Source organism: Anser cygnoides, chromosome 1 (assembly GCF_040182565.1).
Source record: "Anser cygnoides isolate HZ-2024a breed goose chromosome 1, Taihu_goose_T2T_genome, whole genome shotgun sequence".
In the NCBI taxonomy this organism is placed as follows: Eukaryota; Metazoa; Chordata; class Aves; order Anseriformes; family Anatidae; genus Anser; species Anser cygnoides.
The window spans coordinates 211,023,935-211,048,236 of record NC_089873.1 but is presented as its reverse complement, the minus strand read 5'-3'; the positions used below and the strand labels follow the sequence as shown (position 1 = coordinate 211,048,236).

Here is a 24,302-nt window from a genome sequence, read left to right as displayed (position 1 = left end):
GTGCATCCGAGAAAAAGCTGGCTGGGAAGGAGAGGTTCTGGCCACGACGTGCCTTAGGTGCATCGGTCTCATTCCCTAACGTACCGTCATCTTATCGATGAGGCTACGTTTTGCTGCTTGAAGGTCGTAATTCGTCGTGTTCCGCCCCTAGAAGCCTTTGATCCAAAGTGATTTAATGAGAGAAGTTCTCCTATTTTATGGCATTTTTCAGACTTAGGCGGACGGCGTCTTCTGCTGATTTCAAATGGTAGCCAATGAATCTCGCCTGATGTTGCTAGGTTGTTGTATGCTGCCGTGGGTCTGTTCAATAAACAGATGAAGATTTTGTTTCAGTGCAAATAAATAATCCACCTCACCATTTTTTGCCTGTTGACAGTCTCTTAACTCCTCGAATTAAAAACTATTGGCTTAATCTGTCACTATTTAGAACTGGGAATAAATTTTCAGGAATTATTTCCATATGACTCTGTTGCCTCTCACTAAAACAGATGCAGTTCTCCAGAGGCGTCTGAACAGCTTTACCTTCTTGGTTCTTCAATTAAACTGCATCATTCGGTTCCTATTTTTGTTGAAAACGTAGCACTGAATTGATACCACTAAATCTGAGAGGAGAATGTCAGTGGCAGTGTTATGTTTATTTACACAAATACGCGCAAACCTGATTTCTTGAGGAAGTAAGGATTATGTGTTTGTGCTGCCTGCCTGCCCACCAGTAATTTTGCACTCCAGTTGGCAGCTTCATCCGAATCTCGACGGGCCATCCAAGTAGAAAACAAAATAGCTTCATTTTTTTATTTTATTTTTTAAAGTTTTGAGAAAGTTGACTGTTGGGTAGAGGGCAAAGGATCAAATCTGCGCTTCTACCGAGGGAGTGCAGGTGATAGCATTTATATTTCCGCTGGGATCCTGGGCAGCTCTGTAACGTTTGGAGCCCTTTGCCAAACTAAGAGACAGGGGCTGTGGAAGGAAATCTGGTAGAAGTCCTGAGCACCTGGGGAGGAGCTGGAAATATTCTGTAGGTGGTGGTTAATGGTCTTCATGTAAAAATCAATAGGAAACGCGTCCTTGATAGTTAGTCTTGTTGATTTTTAGAAGAACATATGTAGGGCATGTATTTTGTGTTATTGTGCGCTGATATATTGACACTTTGCTTCGTTGGGTGGGTAATCTTGATCTGGAACCGTTGTTTCTTCACTTGTTGGTTTGAATCAACAGCAAAAGGAAAAAGCTGGGAATTTTCAGGGATATTTTGCGAGTCAGGGCCGCTCTGCCATGGGTGTCTGAAGCAAAAATCCCAGACCCCTACCTACGATGCCAATCAGGGATCCTACTTTGGAGGTACACAGAGCCCTTGCAGATCCCCTGGAAGTTGTGGGAGCTCTGAGCGTGAAGCAACTTTGAAAACCAAACCTTTCCTTTCTTTTTTTTTTTTTGTGTGTGTCTTGGGCTCCAAACAGGAACACGAATGCACAAATCTGAGTCATTTCCAGATAGATGCTTTCTTGTGTGTCTTCTCTCCTTCCTGTTGGAGCTCCGGGGGGAAGCGATGATGGCGATGATGATATTGATGGCGTAATGCTTTATTTTTCAAAGAAGCATACAGGGAATGAGGTTCTGCTGGGGATGACGGAGATCCATTGGTTTCCTCGCAGTGTGAGTGGGTCTTGAATCATTTTTAAGAAGTCCTGAGTATTGTTTAGTACGGATGTGCCGAAATCCCTGAGCACTGCGAAGGAATTTCAAGTGACTTTGTGCTTTCTGGGAGGAAGAATGCAGGCCTGATGATACTCTACAGCAAACCACGTAGAAGATTATTGCTGTAGGACTGGTAAAAGCTCAAGGAACGTGCCCTTCTCCTCTGCTGGAGATGCTGATTTGCACTTGGACGTTCTCTTTCCTTTCTTTCTCTCCTCTCCTTGAGTGAAACGGTCACCTGGAAAGCTGACGGGTGGGAAAACGAAAAGGCAGAGCAGAAAAATGGGGTTTATTGTAGCTTTAATCTTCCCATTGAGAAAGTTACCATATGAATGCTGAAGTATGTTTGTAAACTGAAAATTTCTGGCTTCCTTGTCTTAGCAAGGGTTAGAGATTTGGGAGGATTATTGAAGGCAAGCTCAGAGTATTTTAGGAGAGAAAAAGGAAGGCAAGGGAAGAATAGATGCCGTCGTGCCTACTAGGCATGTCTAATTCTTTGATAAAATGGATGAAGACTGCAGACTGCAGCAAAAGTTAAAGCGGGCTATAACATCTTGGATTCTGCAGGTTTTTTCTGAGCTTCTAATTTTCCATTGAACTTAATCAAAAAGATCTGGCTCTTTTATGGCATCAGCCCGTTCTGATTGTCTGTCAGGAATTAAAGCGCAGCAGCTGAGCTTTAATGTTCTTTGTTGTTAGGTACACAACTCTCTTAAATACGTTTGAAATACGGATGTTCCCGTTTTTCTGTTGGAAATGCACGATGAGGACTAGAGGAATTTAGAGCAAAGTTTGTCTTTCCTCTTTTCCTTTTGGTTCTTTATATTTGAACGTTTACGAAGCATAGAATCATGGAATCATGAAGGTTGGAAGAGACCTTCAAGATCATCTGGTCCAACCATCACCCTACGACAAGATGGACAACTTGCGTTTGTAAGGGACGAGCGGATTTCCATGGTTAGTCCCGACCAGTTTCCGATAGTTTCTGGATCTCCAACAATTAATTCGGCTTCTGTTCTTTAGGTCATCCTGTTCAGTGCAAGATTTTGGACTTAACTGCACCCTCCGTCTGTGTGTATGTATTTTACGTACGAGACAACGCGTGTTTTTATTTATGGAGAAGGCAGAGCTGGAAGTGATCCCTGGCAAATGTCTACGTTAAACGTCCCTAGCTGGGGGCTTGGCTTAACCCCTCTCTAGAGGTGCTGCTGCTAACTGGAGGAGGTCTCCAAGAACCTTTTGAGTTTGTCCTGCCCGTTAGGTGGACAAGGAAGATGGCTCGATACCGTTGCTGATTTTTCAACCAAGATGAGCATGATGTCTACACAGACAGGAAGGCTCTGAGGGCTTGTCCCTGTTGAAAATATCCTGAATTAAGCTTGTGAGACTTTAAACTGCAATTACTTTGGAATAAATGTTATTTATGAAACAAGTTATTTATTCCGTTTTACGGAATAAAATGTTTCCCATGTGAACATTTATTCTGTAGTCGTTCATTCTGCAAATTATTTTCTTTAGCTTCCTGTGTAGGCATGTCGTAACTTAATAAGGCGTTTAAAGGCTTTTGTGAAAACTGCAGCATGTTCCACGCGTTTCCCAGGCCCGGCGTTGTGCAGTATAGGCACAGAATATAATTTCCAGTTGGCCTGAGATTGTTTGGAGGAGACTTGTCCCATGCTTGCCGTGCCAGCGGAGAACAGGACCTGCTCAGTGCTCTCCTCCCCGTCGCCCTTGCGTGTTGTGCTGCGAGCGGCAGGTGAAACCGATGCAAGGGCATCCAGTGCATTGGTTGGAGCCTGAGTTCGCCCTCGATTCGTCTTATATCCACAACAGGGAATTTTCAAAGTCTTAAAATGCGCTGCTGTAAGGTGGAGAAATGGTTTCCTTTCCTTTATTGCAGCGTCCGCGTCCCGCTGCTGAGCTTTGCGGTGTGGCTGAGTGTTCTGCATAGGGACTGCTCTCATGGGGAAGCTTGATAAAATCCTTCATTCTGTAAGAATTGTTTCACTGCCTGTGTGTAACACACAAATCTAAGCTGTAGAGAAGATCTTTGGTTTGGGTTGTCTTCTTCTGTTGACTTATGTTGTGGGCTCCAGAGATAAATCTGGTTTCATACATGTGTTCATCTGAGTTGCAGCTTTTCTTTCTCAATTCCCAGAGGTTTAGCTAAATGTTTGATTTTATGTACGTGACCGTTAGAGTTACCATCAAGAAATAATGTCTTAAATGGCTTTAAGCTTTGCAAATGGTGCTGGGGTGACGTACAGCGGATCAGTGCTACCTAGAGCTTTTGATGGCTCACGAACCAAAGCCCTCATTTCGGAAGCGAGTTAGCGTTACGAGCAACTTCCGAAGAAAAGATGTAAAACTTTAAGAGTTCTTGGTTGCTTTTGGATTGCCGTTTAGCAAAGTGTCCAGCATGAAGCATTTTGTTCTCTTCTCTTCTACAAGACAGTGGAGGCAGTGAAGAAGGGCGATGCAAGCGATGAGCCCTTTCCTTTCTGATGCCAGCTCCGTCCGGTGACCTGCAGCTGTGTATGCCATAAGGCTACTTCTGTCTCAGCTTCTTGAAAGGTCTTTGCCGACCTCCCTGTGTAAGCCTCACAAGATCCTTGTGTGTAGACGTACTCCCTCTGTTTTCCCCATGGAAAACGGGAGCCTGGGATTTCTTGCTGATGTACGGACGGGCTAGCTCAGGAGGTTGGACTAGCCTCCCAGAAACCACAGATCCTTAGGTTTTCCCTGACAGTGACTATATTTTGGGCTCCTGTCTCTCATCTTGGTTTGAAGATGTTAAGTCATGAAGAACCCGCCACTTCTCTTGGTATATTTTCAGCCATTAAGTACTCTCTCTGATTAAAAAAACGAGGTCTAAATTGAATTAGTTTCCAACTATTGCTCTCAAAAGCCTTTTTTTGGCTAAATTACAAGGTCCTTTGATACCCAGTAGCTTTTCCCTTTGGAGGGAACGCATAACTCCGTAACCAAGTGGCCTTTCAGCTTTTATTTTGGGCAAGATAAATACGTGGGGTTCCCCGGGTCTCTCTGCGGTCCTTAAACGATTGTTGCGCCCTGCTCATTTTTCATTATTCCATTTAAATCGTGGGCTGCTTCTGCGATGTTCCCGTGAGGGGAGTCTTACCAGAGCAATCTGCAGAGGCAAGATTGCTTCTTTATGCCCGAAGTAATTTTCCAGATCAATAGTGGACCTCTGAACACCACCGGGCTCTTTATCAAGCCCCACAGAACCTTACTGCAGCTAACTTCGTTGATGGCGATTTTCCACGGATGGCTGCTTTCAGTGATCTGTCAGTTGGCCAACTCGAAATCCGTTTAGCGCGCGATGTTGACACAGTGTAGCAGTAATTTTTTAATCAAAATGTCATGCTCAACATAAGTTTGTCTGTTGCATTGCAGCGGTTACCTTTATCAACCTAATTTTGAATCTCAGCTAAGAATGAAATAATCTTTTTTTTTTTTTTGCCGAGACCTATTTTCCATAACATTGTGTTGACTGTCGTCAATTTTGTTCCCATTCTTTCTAATTCTAGATCAAGTCTGATTCGCTTTTCCCTTGCTTTGTCCAGAGCTGATGGCTGGCTAACTCAGTTAGAGTTACTCGAGTCATCTTTTTGCCCTCTTCTGATGTTGGGGTATTATAAACGCTTGTCTTTGAGTTTTCTTCGGTGTTCCAGAAAAGATTGAAGTAGAACCGTCAGGGTCTCAGAAACTGGAAGACTCTTTGAGGGCTCACAGACAAACCATCCTGGGTCCGAGACACTTCTTGTCATTGAAATGTGGAGCTGGTAGAGCGCTCACAAGACTCTCCGGTACGTTCCCCTTCTCGAGGAAAGCTAGTGTATCTCTACAGCATCCCTCATGGGTATTTCTCTAATTTTTCCTTAAAATAAAAGCTTAGAAGGCACTCCAGCCTCCTTAGGTGGATGGTAGTTGTCGCTTGGCTGCCAGTTAGTTAAAAGCTTTTCCAAAGCTTTTTCACTTGGCAGTGTTTCTCTGGCAAATGAAGACACTTCACTCCCGAGGACGTGAAAAATAACCCGTCTCCGCTGTCACGGGTGGAAGTGTGTTATGTTCTCCCTCCGTTTTCTTCCATCTAGGCCGAACGGAGCCTGTTCTCCTGGATCATGTTGTTTCTAATTATCTTAATATCTCTGTTGCTTTCCTCTGTACTCCAATGTGTTTGGTTCCCTCTGTCCATGGAATCAGCACTCTGCATCCTTGTCAGCGTTGTACAAAATGAAGTGATGCTATTTTCCACCTGTCACTATTAAAACAATTTGAAATGCCCCTTCCCTTTTTGGCAAATCCGTTGTACCGTTGACTTACATCAATTTGTGATCCAATATACCCTCTGGGTTATTTTCTGAAATCCATCAGCCTCGCTAGTTGTTCTCCACCTGCGCCGCGTGCCCAGTTCTTGCACTGGTCTTTATCGACTTTTATCTGCCTGTTTTGGTTTGGCACAGTTTGATCTTGATGTAACCCATGTTGCTTCAGTTTTCATCTTATCCTGTAGTTGCTTCTATACAGATTGCTTAATAATTTCTCTTGTATCTTTCCATTGATTGCAGGGAGAGTTAAATCTCTAATTTGCTTTCGAAGCTTTTCAGGACTCCGCTACGTAGCTGTTTCCTTTTTGATCCCAAAAGCGCTTGGAAAGTTTGTGAGCGAATATCAAGTGGATCATCTATATGCAAATTCCTTAATTTTTCCTCTGCTAAGTTATATTTGTGAAAAATCACCGTCTTTTACGTGACGCCTATTTTCATTCCGGTGATATTTCGTTAGGGTGATAACTGAAAAGTACAAACGTCATGCGAGTTGAAATCAATTATTTAAATCAGGACATTCTGAAACCTTGATTGAATTACTAGGCGCAGCCCTACTGAAACGCGAGCCTGCTCTTCTTCTCGGCTGTCAAGGCTTCCAGTTCAGCGATCACCACAGCTTTATTGGCTGTAACGAGGTCCCAGCCAGTTCCTTTGCGTTTGGATTCAGATATGCTCCATGAAATGTCACCCATCATTTCTGAAATGAATCGTGTGTAATTGTGTGCTGCTCGAGGCTTTGTACCCCTCCTGTCTCCTCTGTAACCCCACATCTCTTTTACCCCTTGCTTCTCTGCCTGTGGAGTCCCGTACCAGAGCCTCCTCCTGGGCTCCTAACATGCTGAATTTCTGCTGAGGTCCTCCAGAAATTCATTGATTCGACGCGACTGATAAATAAAGGAGAGGTAAGCCTTTTTTTCCCCCTCTTTTGGAGGTACACTGCAGCCCCCACCTCTTTTTTGCATCTGAACACCACAGAACTCCCGATTTTAAAGTCTGGTCACGCGTCCGTCTCACCAGATTTCATTTTTTTCTATCAGCCAGTCAGAATTTTATTCGTTCCTTCTCGTTACTCAGAGTCCTTGCATCCATATATAGCAACCGAAAATGCATTTTCTTTACAGACCCTCTCGTCTGACTTTGAACCTCATTTATCCTTCCGTGTCCTTCTCTCGTGTTTAGTTCATTCCTTTCCTGGATGCATCAGCAGTTTCCTCCGGGAAGGTGTCTTTCTAGTTGGAAAGATGCTGCCTCTGCGGTTCATGATCCCCGTGTTCCCTGCGGTGTAGTTCAGTCGCTCAAATCCAAACATCCTCATCAGTCGTTCGTCGCTTCTGCCTTTTTTTTTTGCCTCCTCTTGCAGCCAGCAGTGGATGCGCGTTTCAGCAGCCTGCGGCGGGGTGTGGGGCTGACAGCGCCGGCGTTTCGAGGCGCTCATTTGCAAGAGGCAGCAGTTTGCAATTCCTGAGCCTCCCCGAGCTCCACGCTCAGCAAAAACCGCCGTGGTGCATGAGAACAAGATGCCATTGACTAGCAGATTCCCACCCGTTCGGGAGGCAGCTTCCACCAGATCCTGCTAGGTTTCTCTTGGCACGCTTCAGCTGGAGCATGGGGAAGAAAAAAGTCTGGCACGGTACCGTAGAAAGACTGCCAAACCTTGACTTAGACTTTCCTTTTCGGTTCTTTTCCAGGATCCTTGAAATATTTTTATTTTTTTTTTCATCTGCTCGGTTCCAGCTGATGCAGCGCTGCTGGCCCCAGCGTGAACGCTTCCTTCTTTTGACCAGAGTGATTAGCCAATATTTGGGATTGTCTGCCGAGGGAGGAAATCAATGACAGTCGGGTATTTCTTGGAGGCAATCTTGCTGATTCACGGAGGCCGTTTGCAGAGGCCGGCTTCTCTGAGCGCAGCCTGAATCGAGCAGCAGGAGAAGATTTTGCTCTCAGTATTCCAAGGTCGTTTTTTCCTGCCAGCGCTAAATACACGCGCGCCTGCACGTGCACACATGTACGTGCACGGTTCTTCAGCGACTTACACCATGGGTGTTTCTCTGGCTGTCCTTGACTTCCTCGTGCTTTCCTGCTGCTCGTTGTTGATGTTCCCGGCTGTGTCCGTACGCCTGACAGCGTGCGTATTCTCTCCCGCTCTCTGCGCCTTGCATAGTTTCCTCCTCTACCAAAACAAAGCCTGGCGCTCTCGTGTTCAGCCCCTAGGAAGCTTTTTTGCACACATCTGTTCAGGCCGGTTTCTGGCCGGCCTCGCTAGCTTTAACCTTTCCGTCCAAAATTCCACGTAGCCGAATTGCTTTCAGTGGAGATCTGCTGGGCAAAACCAGTTTTGCAGAGCCTGCTGCCTTGCTTTCCCATTTGGGTTACGGCAGAAAGGGGTGACGGTGTCTGTACTGCCCAAACGTGACAGCGAGGGATAAATGAAACGCTGGAGATGCCCTGATACCCGCAGTGACGACTTCCCTCCTCCTTCAGCAATCGAAAGGAAGGAAATTTTGTTCGTCGTCACCTGGTTGGGTTCCCCCAGTGTGCTTTTTACGGAGTTTTTCTCTGAAGTTTTGCACAGGTTTATAAATATCGCCGAACGCGCCCCACTTGCGTGGAGATGGCTCTTGCAGAAAGCGCTCCGTGTCAGCGCTGCAGAGTCTGCTCTGGTGTCTTACTCGTTTGGGTTTACAATTCAGGCAGCTGCTGCCTTTGATCTGTGAAACTCTCTCGATTTGAATCTTATCTGCTCGGGAGACCTCTTTCCCCAGGATTGTGCTGGCAGTCAGGATTAGCCGGGGCTTACTTGGTTGGCAATCTTGTTTTTAAATCTGAGAGGGCTTCAGCAGAGTTTTTCCTCCTGGGGCGGGGGGGGGCATTGATTCTGGAATCTGTTTTTCTCGGCGTTATCAGGACTTGCTGGCTATCAAGATAAGCTGCGGGGCTTACGGATCGCTGCGTTTTCTTCCTCCGGTGGTGACTGAGAGAAGCGACGCGTGTCCCTGGTGCTTTCAGGTTTTCTCTGACCTTCCTATGATTTTTACCTTCTTCTTCTCCGATATTTCTCGCTTTTGTACGCGAGTTTATATTAACCGAAAGACAGCGGTAAGAACATTGGGGAAAACAATTCCTTATTCTTTGGCTCTTGGCTTCTGCCTGCCCTCCTGAGATGCTGGCACAAGACCAGGAGCCATGGGCCCTCCCGAGGGAGGAGAGAGCAGGGTCAGCCTGACTTCTTCTTGGTTAGGTTCCGGGAGCCAGGAGATCTTTGTCTTCAGCATTCAGGACTTGCTGTAATAAGAAAAAGATGCCGGAAAATCTTGAGGGCCAACACGGCAACACGCGTTCCCTGCGGCTCGGCCAATTTCGTAACTGCCTGGCTGTCAGAGCTAATAAACGTGAACTTCTGCACGCGGCGGGTTCTGTGGGTCTGCATGAGCACCGGGCTCTTTGGGAGTGAGGTCACTCATCTACAGGCTTGGAATGGTGGCCTGTACTGTTACGCGTGGCTGCGCTACGTCCCGGGAAGGAAAATGTAAATCGTTACCACCCGGTGGACGTAAGATACTCGTTTTCTTCCCAGCAGCCTTGCAGCTTGTCCAGCAATAAACGCTACCTGAAGAGCGAACCACAAATTCCTGCTGATGCTAAGAGGGTACAAAGCCCTAACCCCGAGATCCCACGGTGCGGGGTGAGCTCAAAGACAAAAGGACCTTTTGCTGTCATCTGAATCTGCGTTCCAGCAGAGCAGGGAGCGCGATTGCATTTCAGGACTGCGCATTCCTGAACACTGGCAACCAAATCCAGAAATCCTGACGCTGTCGTTTGAAGGCAAGAAGTTTTGTGTAGGTGTCTGGCAGTAATTTTAGCTCCTTTCCTTGAAGCAGCACATACCCTCTCTGAACTAAGGCTATTGCTTGCACGCTGATGTAAAATAGAGCGTGCTCCAAAGGCTCGTCTGGTAGCCAAGTCTCAGGAGATAGTATTTTTATGAAGCAGCATTGAGAATATGTGCTAAAAACGCTTCAAGTGCTTTTGTGGCTTCCTTATTAGACCATCCAAGCCGGTTACAAACTGCAGTTAACATCGCGGTGCTTTTATGAGGCAGAGGAGTGTTGTTTACCCCAGCTCCCCACTTGTAAAACGTGCATCAGATGGGCTCAGAGCCTGGTTTCGTCGCGGGCTGAGGTCCTTGGTGCTGCAGAAGATGAAGTTCTGCCCTCCCTCTTGCGGCTGACACTAAGGTACCGTGTGCCGAGCGGGTCGTTTCGTGAGATGCCGACGGGACCGACTGTACTGTTCCTTCTGCTTGGAGCTGCCTGGTTGTGTTTCCACCTGGTGTGAGCGTCTGTTTGGGAACACACAGCCAAGGAGGAGGGAAGGAAGGTGAGACCGTGCCTTCTGGTAACGGCAGGGACTTCGCTTTGGCTTCGGGAACTGAAGCAGCATCCTTGGGGCACGGTCTTGAGATGTGCTCGAGGTAAATAAAGGCAGGAGCCACCTCTCGACCCCTGCTTCTGCCCACGCAGCTGCATCCCTTGCACCATCCGTGACGCTCGTCTGGCTGCATGATGAACACTCAGCACTGCAGGCTGGCAGGGCAACAGCCCACAAAATATGAAGGCCTCGCAAAGCACAAATTGCTAGGGGAGCGATAGGCTCAGGGACAATGTCTGCCATCTTCCAGGACTTCCAGCAGGACAACTCCCCCCAGAACTTTTTAATTTTAGCAGTGCAGTGTTTCTTTTGCCCGCTCAAAAAGGTAGGCACCAGGAACTTGGGGATCTTGCTGTTTAGTAAAGAGGGAGTGGAAAAAAATATGGAGGTGAAATCGACTTAAAATGTGTTCTCAGGGTGAAACATGGATGCTTTGCTGGAGATCAGTAGTCTCTGCAAATCTTTTTATATTGAAGTAATTTAATGGGAGTATCCATTTTAAGATTATTGGGGAGTATCCAGAGTCTATTCCTGGTGCTTGGAGCGGAAATCTGTTTTAATGGGAGCAGATTTCTGGGAGCCGTGCTTCCTGCCAGAATGGCAGCGGTACGAATGATCAGCAGGCTGCGAGATTATAAAAACCCCCCTGGCAATTTACGTCCATTTCAGGTAGCCTGAAGTACAGCAAGAAACAGGACAAAACCCAGCAGCACCTGGAAAAACAGGCGCTGTTCAGGAGATTCAGGCTGTACCGGACCTGCATCGCTGGGGCCACAGCTCCTGGCTTCGCCTTTTGTGGTTTTTGTTGGCTATCTCACAGAGGAACAAAAAAAAAATCCGTGTTGCCACAAATAGCGCTCGAGATGACTTTGTTACTTATGTAGAATTAACGCCGATGGTTTCTTCCTGATTTGGTTCATTTCCGTATTTATAGGCAACGTACAGGAGCGAAGAAACAAAAGCAATTAAAACTAGGAAACGATGACAAAATGTTATCAGATGACCCAGGGAAGTTAGGTAACTGGGAGCCTTTAAAAATACTTTTTTCAAGACAACTGTATCCCTCTGATTTCAGGAGAAGAAAAGCAAGCAGGTACTTTATTTTTAAAACCAATTCTGTTTTCCAGAACGCCTGGAAAATGAAGCTTAGCCATCAAAAGTATTTCTTCAGCATTTGCCTCTTTAGAAGTTTTTCTTGACAGGGAGCCTACAATACAAGTGAATAACAAAACCTTGGATATTTTTCTCAGTAGGTACTAAAATGAAGAGGAAAATAAAGACTGTATTTAAATAAAATTTCAGGTAATCTGGGATGGCGAACATTAAAACACCCCAGCTATCAATATATGTTCGTTGCCAGGGCAGGAAAGACTGGGCGCTGTGACCTTCATTTTCATACCCTCGGTATAGTTTGAGTCCTTCTAAGATTAACCTCCAATTCTCATTTTCCTTAACTTACTCTGTTTATTTTCAGAATGATGGCGCTCTCTCTAATGCAGCTGACCAGAAGCTGCTGATTTTTGTCTGGATGCTGGTTTCTGTCTGGGTGACTGTCTTAAAGGCGGCCGTAGTGCAATGCGTTCTTATTCCCCGAAACTGCAGCTGTTTCCAGTGTCACGTAGAGACTCATTAGCGAAGTGATGCTGCACAGTCGCACATTCCTGGACTAAAAGCATATTAAGGTTTAGCAAAGAGTAAACTGCAATTTGCAGGGAATGCTCTAATTCTTTTTCTCTTTAGAAGCCTTGAGCGTGCTGTATTTTGACTGTATTTTTCACATTTGATAGGAGAATCGGTACAGTAAAATAAACCTGTATTAATGCATGCCGTTGTGACAGACAATTTTTTTGGGACTCTTTTAGCAGAGCACAAAGGGAGCGATAAGATGGAGGCCTGCACTGCAATTTCAGAGAAACTGCTGCTCGAAGGAAATTATCAGCTGCTTCAAACCTTTCTGCAGAAGGGAAAGTAACAATGACTACAATAATGCTGCTTATCTGATAAGAGCTGTTTAAATAGGATGTTTGTCTTAATAAACGGTCTAATTTGCAGGACTCCAGTTACTGTGATTTTATTCTTGTAGAAATAATGCTGTGTGTTCGGACTTGCAGGGCTCCTGTTGCGGTTGATTTCCGAGGCAAGTTCTGTGGACAAGCGTGCTGAGCAGTGCTGGGCTCTTAGATTTGAGTTTGGAGCTGGCAGGTGGATACCAGAGGACTAGTTGGCCTTGGTGAAAGTGCACAGAATTGCTGAGAGCCCATCATTAAAGGTTAAACAGCTCGTGTTCTTATGTGGATTTTCCCTTCAAGCTCTTTAGTTTCTCAATACTTGTTATGTTTTTAAAAGCCGTAGAGAGGAAAGGTCTGAAAATCTGTTTTCTAAGTTGTTATTTTCAACTGATCTAGTCAGGATTCTGCCTTTATACGTAGGCATGCAGTAAACGGCTCTTAAAAACATCCTAATATAAGCACATTGAGGGAAAGCCAAACTTCAAAAAAGAAAGGAGTGGTTAAATGCTTGGACTCGGTCTTGTTTCAGCAGTTCTACTTTGCAACTTACTGTCAAGTTAATATCAAGTTGTTATTAAGTTAATAATGCCGAAGTAGGTTGCCAGTTGATTTCTTTGCTATGAAATTAAATCAGGTTGACTGTACTCAAGTTACCGTTTTCAGATTAAGGGGCTGGAAGGAGGGCGGCAGCGGGGAGAAGTAACCCTTGTGCTGCTGGGCCTGCGGGCCTGGCCCTGCGAAACTTCGGGGGGTTCTTCTGGCTGCTACAGACAGAGCCATCCTTTGAATGATTTCACAGTGAAACCAGTGACTTCTGAGGCATTTTATTACCTAGTGATGTTCTGATTAAGAAAACAGGCAGTATGATATGAAATCACAGAATCGGAGAAGGGATTGGAAGGGGCCCTAAAGCCCACCCGGTGCCCCCAGCCCCATCCAGCCTGGCCTTGGGCAACACAAGGCTGAGAGTAATTGCATTAAGTCCAGCTGCTGGATTTCAAGAAATGGCTGGAGACAGGTGATTGTGGTCAAATGGATGTGGTTTTAGAAGGCTTTCGATGGACTGGCAGTGGCCCCACTCATCCTGGGGAAGAGAAGGCCCTGGGGAGAGCTGCCAGCGGCCTGCCAGGGCCTGCAGGGGGGGCAGGGAAGCTGGGGAGGGACTCTTTGTCAGGGCTGGGGGGACAGGACGAGGGGCACCGGCTGGAGCCTGGCAGGGGGGAGGCTTCGGGGAGGCGTTGGGAAGAAATTCTTCCCTCTGAGGGCGCTGAGGCCCTGGCCCAGGCTGCCCAGAGGAGCTGGGGGTGCCCCAGCCCTGGCAGTGCCCAAGGCCAGGCTGCGGGGGGCTGGGGGGACGTGTCTGTGCCCATGGGATGATCTTTAAGGTCCCTTCCAACCCAAACCATTTTGTGATTCTGTGACCCAGAGGTGTTTTCTGTCAGTGATCTTGAGGTAGTGTCACTGTTGCTCTTTGCTAATGACACACAGAGCTTGGGCAGCTGGAGCCTGGTCAGCTCTCATGCTAAGAGGAGCCCACCGAGGGCAGGTATATCCAGTCGTAGAGGAGCTGCTCATTGCCTGGTGCCTTGGGCCTGATGCTTTTTGGTTTGATGTAAACCGTATTCAAGCAAGAAAATAAAGCAGACATGAAGCAAAGCTGCTGGAGGGAAGAGCTGCAAGCCACGCTTACAGAATGGGGGTGAGGTGGAGGAAGGGGAGAGCTGCATTATGAGTAGCAGTGCTGGAAGGGATTAAAAGGTCAGTGGTGGGCAATGCAGGATTGGGTAAACACTAGGGTTGATGCTCTAGCAAAAATGAAGGAAAAAAAAAAAGACATGCATTTCCTTCAAATTTTTGAGCAAGAAAATACTTAGAAGAGAACAAACGCGTGTTTGGTACTTGTGACTTTCATGCAGGAAGACTGGGTATGATTTCCATTTCAACATCTTGAAATAGCTCTTGGATGAGTTGTAGAGGAACAGAAGAAACACAAAAATAATCTGAGGATCAGAGAAAACACTGCGCACAGGAGCTTACAGCTAAGTCTGTTTAGCTTTTCAGAGAGAGCACTTGACTGCAGTAACATCACCGAGAGAAAATGCCAGGCGCTGAGTGTGTCCTCCTGCATCTGAGGAAGGCGTACCTAAAATCACTGTTTTGAAAGGGAAATCAGGCGGTTCAGATGGGAAGTGAGGCACGGTTTTATTAGGGAGGTGGGCTGCTCATTGTAATGAATAATCGAAGGAAAATGTGCAACTTGTGTCTCTACAAATTTCCATATTTGACAGCTTTTAAAAAAAAAATTGGTACCTAGAGGTTATGTTCTTGTCAAGTACATTAGGTTCAGTTCGTGGGTTACTGTGAGATGTTTAATGGTATTTGCTAGGTGGGAGATGAATTTCAGTGAAGCTGCGATCTCTTTGGGCCTTTAAATTGATGCATCTGCAAACACATCTTTTCTGGGCAGAAAGAATTGTAGGAAGGCACCAGGCACTGTTAAACTGTGGCCGTATTACAGAGAGGTCGTGTTAGGAGGCGATGCGGTTCGCTAATTGAAGCATTAGTTTTTACCTACTGGGCCAACCTTTGCATTAAAATTACCATCTCATTCTAGTTAAAACATCTCCGTACAGGATGGCACCTAGTAAGGGCGGTCTTGGGCTCACGGCTCAAATTAACGGGGAACTGAAGACAAGCCCTAAAATGCTGCAGAGCACATCGTAACTACTGGAATAGAATTGCGCTGCTGAGAGTTCAGGGTAAAAGTATTGCATTTATTTATAACGGGGAATCTCTAAGAGCTGTAAAATACGCGTGGGGGCCTGGGTTGTTTTGAACTTGCTGATGCTCACAGGGCTATGGGTGGCGACTGGTGATCTGAATTCAGGATCAGGCTTTTTTGAAATGCAGCCACCTGCAAAATTGCTGCTTCCAAACCAGCTGTAAACTTTCTTCTTCCCCAAAGTGATCTCATCCTTGGTGTTTACCTCTGGCTGTCGCGCCTTTGGAAAATAAGCTAGACAAACTCGTAGCGATGGAGTCTGAAGTGCGTGTTAGCACCAGCTAAAGTGATGCAACAAGAAAACTGGAAAGCACGTGAGCAGCAAGACAAAGACTCTCTTTAAATCTGCTGGCTCCAGGCAATGTATTACAGTATCTGGGTGTTTCCAGATGATTTGTTCTGGTCATTGAACCCAAGCTCCACCAAGGTACTGGTAGGGACCCCGTTCAGAGCAGTTTTCAGAAAATGTAACGCGTGCATTGATCAGTCTTTGCACGCGAAACCTTTTTCTGCCAGTTCTGCCTTGCAATCAAAGTTGCTGATTTGAGAGATATTTGAAGTGATCTTAGAATCCTTTAGATGTATTGTCAAGGAATTCAGTGCTGAATAAATAATGGGAAAGATGAGAGCCCAGCAAGCATTTTGATAACATAAGAATGCTTAATGGTTTTAACCTGTTTTCTGAACAGAGGGACAAGTTTGATCAAAGAAAAATAATTTGTTTCAGTGGCTTCTTGATGCCAAAATTATCAAGAACTGAAAATAAGCAGCTCAGGTAAGAGAGCCAGGGCTTTGGGAAGAGCCTACCTACTAGAAGAGTCGGGGTGGGAGGCTGTGAAGGTACAAGTTGGCAGATCTGCCTTGTGTTTCTGTATTTACCCGTAGGGATCTGCTGTAGAAGACGTCTGGCAGGCTAGTGGAGCTTGGATAGTTACTTTTCATTTTGCTTTGTTTTTTTTTTTTTAATCCAGTAAAGAGATCATTCAGGCATTGGTTTCAAAGGCCTTTGTGGCGCTGTAAAGAAGAGCTGAGCTCCTCGAAAGCTGGTCTGCTTCGCTCTCTGGGGAAAAACAGAGCTGAGGAGGTGGAAAGCTGATCATCACGGGTAGGTGGCTGTGTGTGAGTAGCCTTGGAATAAGCACAAGTGCAAATTGTTGTCTTCTTCCTTCCCAACCCTTCTCATCTCCTGCAAGTAATGTTTCCTGCAATTCCTGCCCACGATCGCTCCTCAGGTAGGGATTTAGGAGCTTGTTTCCATGCTTGATTCTCACTCAGGGGAAGAAATGCTGAATTTCCCAACATTTCAGTGTTGCCTGGAGCAGTAGCAAGTAGATTTGGCGGTCTGGTGCCGATGGAGCTTGCAGGGAGGAAAGGTGAGGCTGGAAACGAGCAGGGGAGCATACGGACATGGTGGTGCTCAGAGCTGTTTCCTCAGAGGCATTTTGGCTGTGTACTTTTTGCACGGGGAGCTGAGACAAATATTTCTTGGGGCATAAACATAAGATGAAGTGGGAAGCTGAAATGCAAAGGGCACGTTTGGTTGCAGCAGCGTGAAGGTGGAGCTGGGAGAACAGAGCTGTGGCGTACGGCGCTACCCGGACCTGGGCGCACGGGGGGAAGCTGATAAAGGCTGTGCTGGCACCAGATTAACTGGGCTCTACAGATGTTTGGAAGCAGATTACTGGGCAGCAGCACACACTGCTGCTTCGTCTGTAGCTGAGCACTACGGCATGCAAGGAGCGAGTCACCCCTGCTGTAAAGGGCTGTGCAAAATCCCTTCCTTGGAAGGCAGGTCCTGTTTCGAGGGCAGGATTGGGCTGCTTCAAAAGCAGGAGTGTGCTAAATTGATTCTTCTGGAATGGGTCCCGGTTTTACAAGCGGAGGAACTGAGGTCTGGAGAGAGTAGTTAAGTATTTGTCAGAAAAATATTTGCTCACCAATATCATGTGATGCCTAGGGCGTGTGTTTTCAGAGAATCTTTGCATCTTCGCAGCACGTCGTATATTCAAGACAAAGCTCTGCGTTGACCGTAGATGCAATTGTCAGGTCTCAGCATCTGAATTGCAGATTTGGCCTCAAGTGTCCAGAAAAACGAGGATTACACATTTTAGTTAATCAACTAGAAAGAGCGCTAAGGCGAGCGTTGCAAAGGCTCTGTGGCAGAAGCTAGGAAAGACCAGTTCCTCGGGGCAGTGTTCATCCTAACGCGTAACAGCAAGACCATACTTGCTGCTCCTGCAGTTCCTTGTCAGCTGAACTGTGTGCCATCCAGTTTCTCCAGCAGCCAGGGCAACAGCCTTTCAGCCAACGATTTTATTCACTCTTAAGGGTATTTTGGTCCTTGGACTGATTAAAATAGGTGTCTTAGTTCTTTTTAAAGTGACTGAAATACCATTTCTAAAATATCATGTCGTGCCAGTTCTGGAATTTCTCTTTGTGTTGTTTGGCTTTGCAATCACAAGTGTTTATTCATGTTGAGCTTTATCTAATGAACTGGAAATAAGAAAAATCAGAAGTTATAATATAGAACTCTGTTGATCCTTAGGACTTTAAATAGGAATTACAGACCTCTGGCAGAAATAGTCAGTGTGAGGTTGGTACGACTTGTGTGAAGTGTTGGAAGGGACTCGCGCTCTTTGCTGTTTCTTGCTATTTTAATTTATTTAATGCAGGAGGCTATCAAGTTTGGACCCATCCTGAGTTCTGGGTACTAAAGAACAAAGTGATGGGGGAACGCAAGGACCCTGCCTCTTGAGCTTGTGGGGAGGGAGCAGGATGCCTGCTGCCAGCGTATGTAAAGGGCCTGAGTGGCAGAAGAAGATGACGAACTATTCTGTGTTTAATTGTGCAAATTAACGTGTAAAAGCTACAGTTTTCATAGGTCTGTGATCTGGCCATATTAGAGCTGATTTTTGTTAACGTAGTTAAAAACATGTCTTCAACTTTGTTTAGCTTTGCCTAACCTTTCGGCCATGTCCTCCAGCCAATTTTTGGGTACAAAAGGTCTGAACCTTCTTCGTGTCAGAAGAAGCAAACCAGCTACAGTTGCTCAGAGCTGAAGCCCGGCGAAATACATCTCGAGTCAGACACCAAAAGCAGAAAAATGCCTTGGACAATTAAAATGCATTCAGGTTGCAGTGTTGCTGATGCCAAGCAATGGGAAGTGGGAGGCAACCTTTGCTCAAGTTGTCCGTAGCAGCTCCACTTAGGGATACACAAATTTGTGGACGTTTGTGAGCAATGCTCCTGTGCTTTTAATGCGTTGAAAGACGCACGTTCACTTTCTTTAGTCGGAGAAACTTGGGTACAAAAGTACTGTACTTGATGGAAATGTCATTCTTTGAAGTTAAATTCTGCTGTTCTGCTTGCCGAAGCATGTAAGAGAGTTAGAAACCTAGGAAGACGTTCCGACGTTTCCTAGCATGGTTTTTTTGTTGCAGCCTCTGTATGACATTGCCCTTGACAGGCATCACAAAACGTTAAGAGATGCTGCACTGGCTAATCTAACGTTGCTAGCTGTAATGGGATTTCATTTAGCTCAGTCAAAATATCACAGCTGTGTGCGAGAGGAACAGTTTTATGGGAGTGTTTCAGATAGCATCTACCTTGTCCTTAACAAGTTTTTGAACTTAACTGTTTGTGTACGCACAAGTCCAAGCACGTGCTACCTCTTGGGATGGCCGTAGGCTTCTCTTCGTGCTTTTTCTACCTATCTGTCTGTCTGTCTATTTATCTATCTATTGTATTATGTTAAACAGGGATCAAAAAGGGATTAAACATGAAAAAGATCTTTTTGCTTCTTAGAAAGGTAGGGCTTCTCCCTGTGTTGAAATTTGTAAGAGGTGTGTAAGATCTGGGGAGAAGTTTCCCAAGTGAAATCCTGCTCTCTGTTTTGAAGAACACTCGGTATTGAGTAGGACAGCGCGCGAAGGAAAACAGAAATAAATAGTGGAAAATACCACGCCACGAGGCAAGAATTAAGATTGCTTACGTTTTGTGGTTTGGAAATATTCTTTTGTAGTACGAGAATAGCAATGCGTCTGTGATCAAAGAAGCGAGAAAAATTCGTGGCTGTTGGAAGAAACGGGGCTCAGGCCCCCAACCAGGTTCCAGTTCATCTCCTGTCTCCAGATAAGCTTGGGTAGCAAAGGTGGGCCAACTGCCCTTCATCTGCCTCTCTTCGCTGTCCATCTTCACTCATTAGCGATCCTACAACCGTGTAGGTCACAGACAATGGGTATGTGTAACACGGTCTCGTGTTGCCGAGGTTATTTTAGTTGGTTGAGGTAATCTTTTAAAATACACCCAAATGCAAATTTATTCCTCAATACCCATACAGACGTTTTTTCCTGAAGGAAGCATCGAAGAAGAAAGATGACTTAAACCTACTTCACCGTGATTTGTGGAAGAACTAGGAAAAACAATGCGCAAACAGCAATTACTTGTGACCACTCGCTCCGAGCGTCAGTTTTAATTTTAATCTTTTATAAGCCACTTGATTGTTGGATATCACAAAGAAACATAACCCTCTTGGAAGAAATCTAAGAGAATCCTGCTATTGAGTTAATTGGATACAATTTGAGTGTGTTTTTTATAAAGATTAAGTGATCTTTTGAACTATTTCAGGCTATACTTGAGAAACACACACCTGTGTCTGGCTTGCAGAGGATTTTCCTCATTAATTAAGAGCACTTTCCTTGTGTTATTACTTAATTGGGTGTCACAGGGAACCTGATGAGACAATGAAGCGGTCTTAATTGCATACAAACTAAATGCATGGTACTTCACGTACTGGAGTGTTACACGACATGACCCACAGCTAGTTATCATCTAATAGTGATAGTAATTGCTCAGGAAAAAAAAAATAAAAAAATAGCCTGTTTGGTTCAGGATATTGTCAATTAAACACTTTTCTTTCCTGTCGACAACTTTTCCCGTTTGTCAGACTTATATAAGAAGCTTTCCAAGTTAGGTGACGTGCGGTTCTGAAACGTCTAAACAATCTCGACTGCTGCCTTGAGTTTCGAAAGGGACGTGTGTGTCCCTGTGGTTCCAGGCTGGTAACTCTGAAGGTAGAATATTATCTTCAGCTTTCAAAACCTTTGCCCAGGGAGGCGGTGGAGTCACCGTCCGTGGGGGTGTTCAAGGCAAGGTTGGACGTGGTGCTTGGGGACATGGTTTGGTGGGGGACATTGGTGGCAGGGGGATGGTTGGACCAGATGATCTTGGAGGGCTTTCCCAACCTTAATGATTCTGGGATATTTTTTTAATGCAGGACTTGATTTTTGTGTGTGTTTGTAGATAATTGCTAGGCAGGGCTGTAGTGGAAGGCGTCTGCCCTCGTGGCGTGGAGGGAGCGATGCTTTAGCCCAAGGATCCATTTATCCCCTCCACCTTTCAGCTGCTGCGGCCACGTGGTTCTTGTCACCCTGTCTAAACCACACCAATCCATTTTTATTCTCTTTCGCCGGAAAAAAAAATCAATAAGGTTCTCTTACTTGTCTGGGATTCATGTACCTTCACTGCTCTGCTTCTTCAGCCGCTTCCAGCTTTTTATCTTTCGGGAGGGTGGAAACGAGAGTAAAAGACAGAACAACTCTTCCCCGTTTCATGTCTCTCCCTGATCAGCTTTCCCGAGCAGCAGGTAGGTGTGTAAATGACATGCATTATGGATGTAGCTGCTGTAGCCCGCAGAGCTCTGAATATCCAAGTGGAGTTAACCACTTTTAGGCTGCCCTAGACAGAAGAGCCACCGATGGTATTGGAAAAAACCAAAACCTTCTCTTTTTGAGTGCTTATTAAGCCTTAGAAACCGGATTCTTCCCTTTTCCTCACCTGATTTCTCCTCTCTCCTTGAACACCAGGTCTACCCGAAAGCCTTGGAGAGACACCTGGGCTAACCCCATGTGTGTTGGCTGCTTCCCAGTAGTTTACCAGCTCTGCTTGGGAAGGTAGTCCTGAACAAAACTATTTAAAACTTAGCAGGGAGGAGCTGAGGAGCTTTCAAACCCTTCCATTGTGGAAAAACGTCTTGTTCAATGGGGTATTTCACATGAAAGGAGAATAAAAAGAAAAGAGGCTAAAAAGGTTTTTCTGTCTTGGAAACGAACTCTTTGTCTGCTGAGGTTATTTTTTAGATTTAAGATGAAGGGAGGCTTCATCAAGACAAGGTAAAGACAAAATCAGGGACCTGGACATGGCCTGTGTATGACACAGAAGATGACTTTCTTGCATGGCTTTGAACAAGAGCTGGAGCTTGCCTGGATGGTTGTTTCTCTCGCGCTGAAATGGAGTGATTGATATTTCCATTGCAAGGCTCTTTTTAAGGCTGCTGAGATAAAACCTTTGAATGGAACAGTTGTACAGAAGAAAAGTCTTAAGTAGCTCTGGGTTCTGACTTTGGTGCCACTTCAAAAAAAGAAAATAATTGGTGAGAATTGAAGAACAAATTGTGTTTTGTAGTGAAGTCCTTGAGAGCATTACAGAGTACGTACAACCGACGGTAAGAAGTGGCAATGAAACTGTTTTCTGTCTTCTTCATCTTGCTACTTTGGATTTCGGTAATTCCAACAATCAACACTGAAGGAGTTTGGTAGGGAGGAACTGAATAATTTTTTTCGTCGTTTGTTGTTTTCACACGTTGCTTAGGTTTTCCTGTTGTAGTTTTGCGTACAGACGTGGTCTGTGTGATTGCCTTCTTGGTGGAGAAGGGTGATGGAGTTGGATTTTAACGTTTACTGTCCTATCTTAAGTGTGTGCCTATTATATTTTGCCTTCCTTACATTGGTTTCCCTCTATAATTATTTGGGTTATGAGGCTATTGAGTATCAGACATGCTTAGGCCATAGGTGCGCTCCCTTTTACTTGCCCAATACACGACGGTGTCATCCCGGGGGACAAAGCAGGAGGTCTGGTTGTGCTGGGCTGCCTCCCCCCTTCCATCCCCTATGGCCTTTCCCAGCGATTCACACATTTCCGTGGGGCTCCCCACGGCTGTGTCCCTCTTCCCGTGCCCCTTTGAGGGCTGCAGGCAGGGCAGAGTTATTCCTTTCCCTGGTGAAAGGCATCAGAGATGAAAAATGATTGCGCGAATGCTTCTCTAATAACCTTGTCAGGGAGATTTGCCTGCTTCTATTTTTAGGATTATTGCATTTTACATGAGAAAGGGCTGCAGTAGCCATAATACGTTTTAAATATTGGATTTCTCTTAAAATTCCCCATTTATTTGGCAAAGGGGATCTTCGAGTCTCGCCTGCCTGGGGAGGAAGTGATTATTTTCGCCTGTCCTTCTTTACCGGCTTTTTCAGACGTGTTCCGTGTATTGGAGCTTGCTGTTTTGTCCCCTTCATCTGTCCTTCAGATTCAGAGGTGCCTTCATCTGTGTCTCTGGATGGGGCTTTGTCTTGCTCTTCATTTAAAAAACGACGTTTTTTCCTAAAAAAACCATCTGTGCCCGTAGATTGTACCTGGGCATAAATGCAGTGCCTGCGGCTTGACGAAGCAGGTGTGTTCTGACCTGTAGGCATTTCCTTAGGCGACTGCTGCTGAGCCTTCAGAGTCTTGGTTCGTGCTTAAAAGCTGAAATTTGTTGTGCTGTGTCCTTGAAAACAACCTGTGCCAGGAGGAGACACCTGGGTGCGGGTGCACAGCCTCGTTTTGTTGCATCCCGGAGCTTTCCCAGTTCACCAAGGAGCCGCCGAGGTACAATCACACCGTAAAGGTTTTTCCTGGGAAAGTTGCCAGGAGTTGTGTCACCTGAAAAGCTGACAGTGCACCTATTTAGTGGTGAGATAGATTAAATTGAGTAAAAATTGATTTTTATCGCTGATTTTAATCGTATTTAAGTTGAGGATTGCAGAGTGCTGGTGTAAAACACTGGGTTTAAAACTTCTTTTTTTTTTTAAATTTGTAGTCTGTTTTCCTAAAAGTTTGTGCTCCCTGGTTGGTGTAGCCTTTCAAATATTAGACATAAATTGCCCTTCCATTGCAATCTGAACTGCTTTATTTCGGCTATTGCTTCTACTACAGTTACTTAAACAATATAATAAATAATTTGAGATTTTTTGCGCTGTGGAAGAAGCAGAGGGTACGTTTCAGCGACGATGCGTGCAAGTCACTGATGTCGGACTTCCCTCGGGAGCTGGAATTGGGTTTGATTCGCGGAGGAATTCAGGTGACGGAGCTGCCTTCCGTGCAGGGGATTCCTGAGGAACACGACAGAGCTCTCCTGAAGCAAGCTGCTACCTTAGCAGCACGTAGTGACTTGACAGAGACGTTTCAGGTAGGAGATGTTTTAGGTTTCCAAAGTGTTCGTGGGATAATATTTTCGGAAGATACCCTGTTGCGGTTCCGTACAGCTTCCTCGGAAGCCCGTGGGGTGATTTGGTTGTGCCCCCGTGCTGTGAGCAGGAGTTTTCCTGTTTTTTTTTTTTTTTTTCACCAGGTGTTCCCAAACGCCCCCCGCTCGCTGCTTCACCCACTGCAGCTTTGCTCGCGCAAGAAGATCCCGTAAGCGGGGAGAGCCAGCACCTGCACGCCCCGAACTGCTCGGGGTCCTCGGGTCCTGCAGGCCAAGCCTTTTTCGCCCTCATCGCTGGGCAGATGGTATCGTCACTGCTTTTGTGGGTTTTGGACTGCTTCGGGAAACGCAGGGTACATGAAAGCGCCAGCCTGCCTCAGCTTGTTTGGTGCAGAAGATAAACATCAAGCTCGCTCAAATGAAAGTTATTTTCTTCTTTTTCTCCTCAGAGGTGTAAGCGCTCTCTTTGCACTTGGACTTCGCGCAGTAATTCTATATTTTTTGCGTCCTTGAACGTTTCCGTGCCCGTTTTAAGGTTTTTCCACCAGGCCGTGAGCGGAGAGCTGAGCAGGACAGCGGTAGGATTGAGGTCACGAATGCAAGGCTGCTGAAGAAAAGCTCCAGGCCTTGTTAGAAGGTATTTTTCTCAGCAATAACAACAACCACGGAAGGCAAGATAGTCAGGTGCCGTTTCGCCTTATTGACACCAGCGATTCCTGCGAGTATAAGCCGCCGAG

General features: G+C 45.7%; 1 protein-coding gene across 3 annotated transcripts in view; it reads left to right on the top strand.

Moving 5' to 3' along the window:
• Window positions 1-24,302, top strand: part of FAM168A (family with sequence similarity 168 member A) — a 178,034-nt gene that overhangs the window by 3,916 nt on the left and 149,816 nt on the right. The window contains exon 2 of one of the 3 annotated variants that reach the window (XM_066990040.1): window positions 16,238-16,371. The exons of the other annotated variants lie outside the window; for them this stretch is intronic. The gene's annotated coding sequence lies outside the window, so the exon portion shown is untranslated. The remainder of the gene's footprint in view (window positions 1-16,237; window positions 16,372-24,302) is intronic. 3 annotated transcript variants of the gene reach the window in all.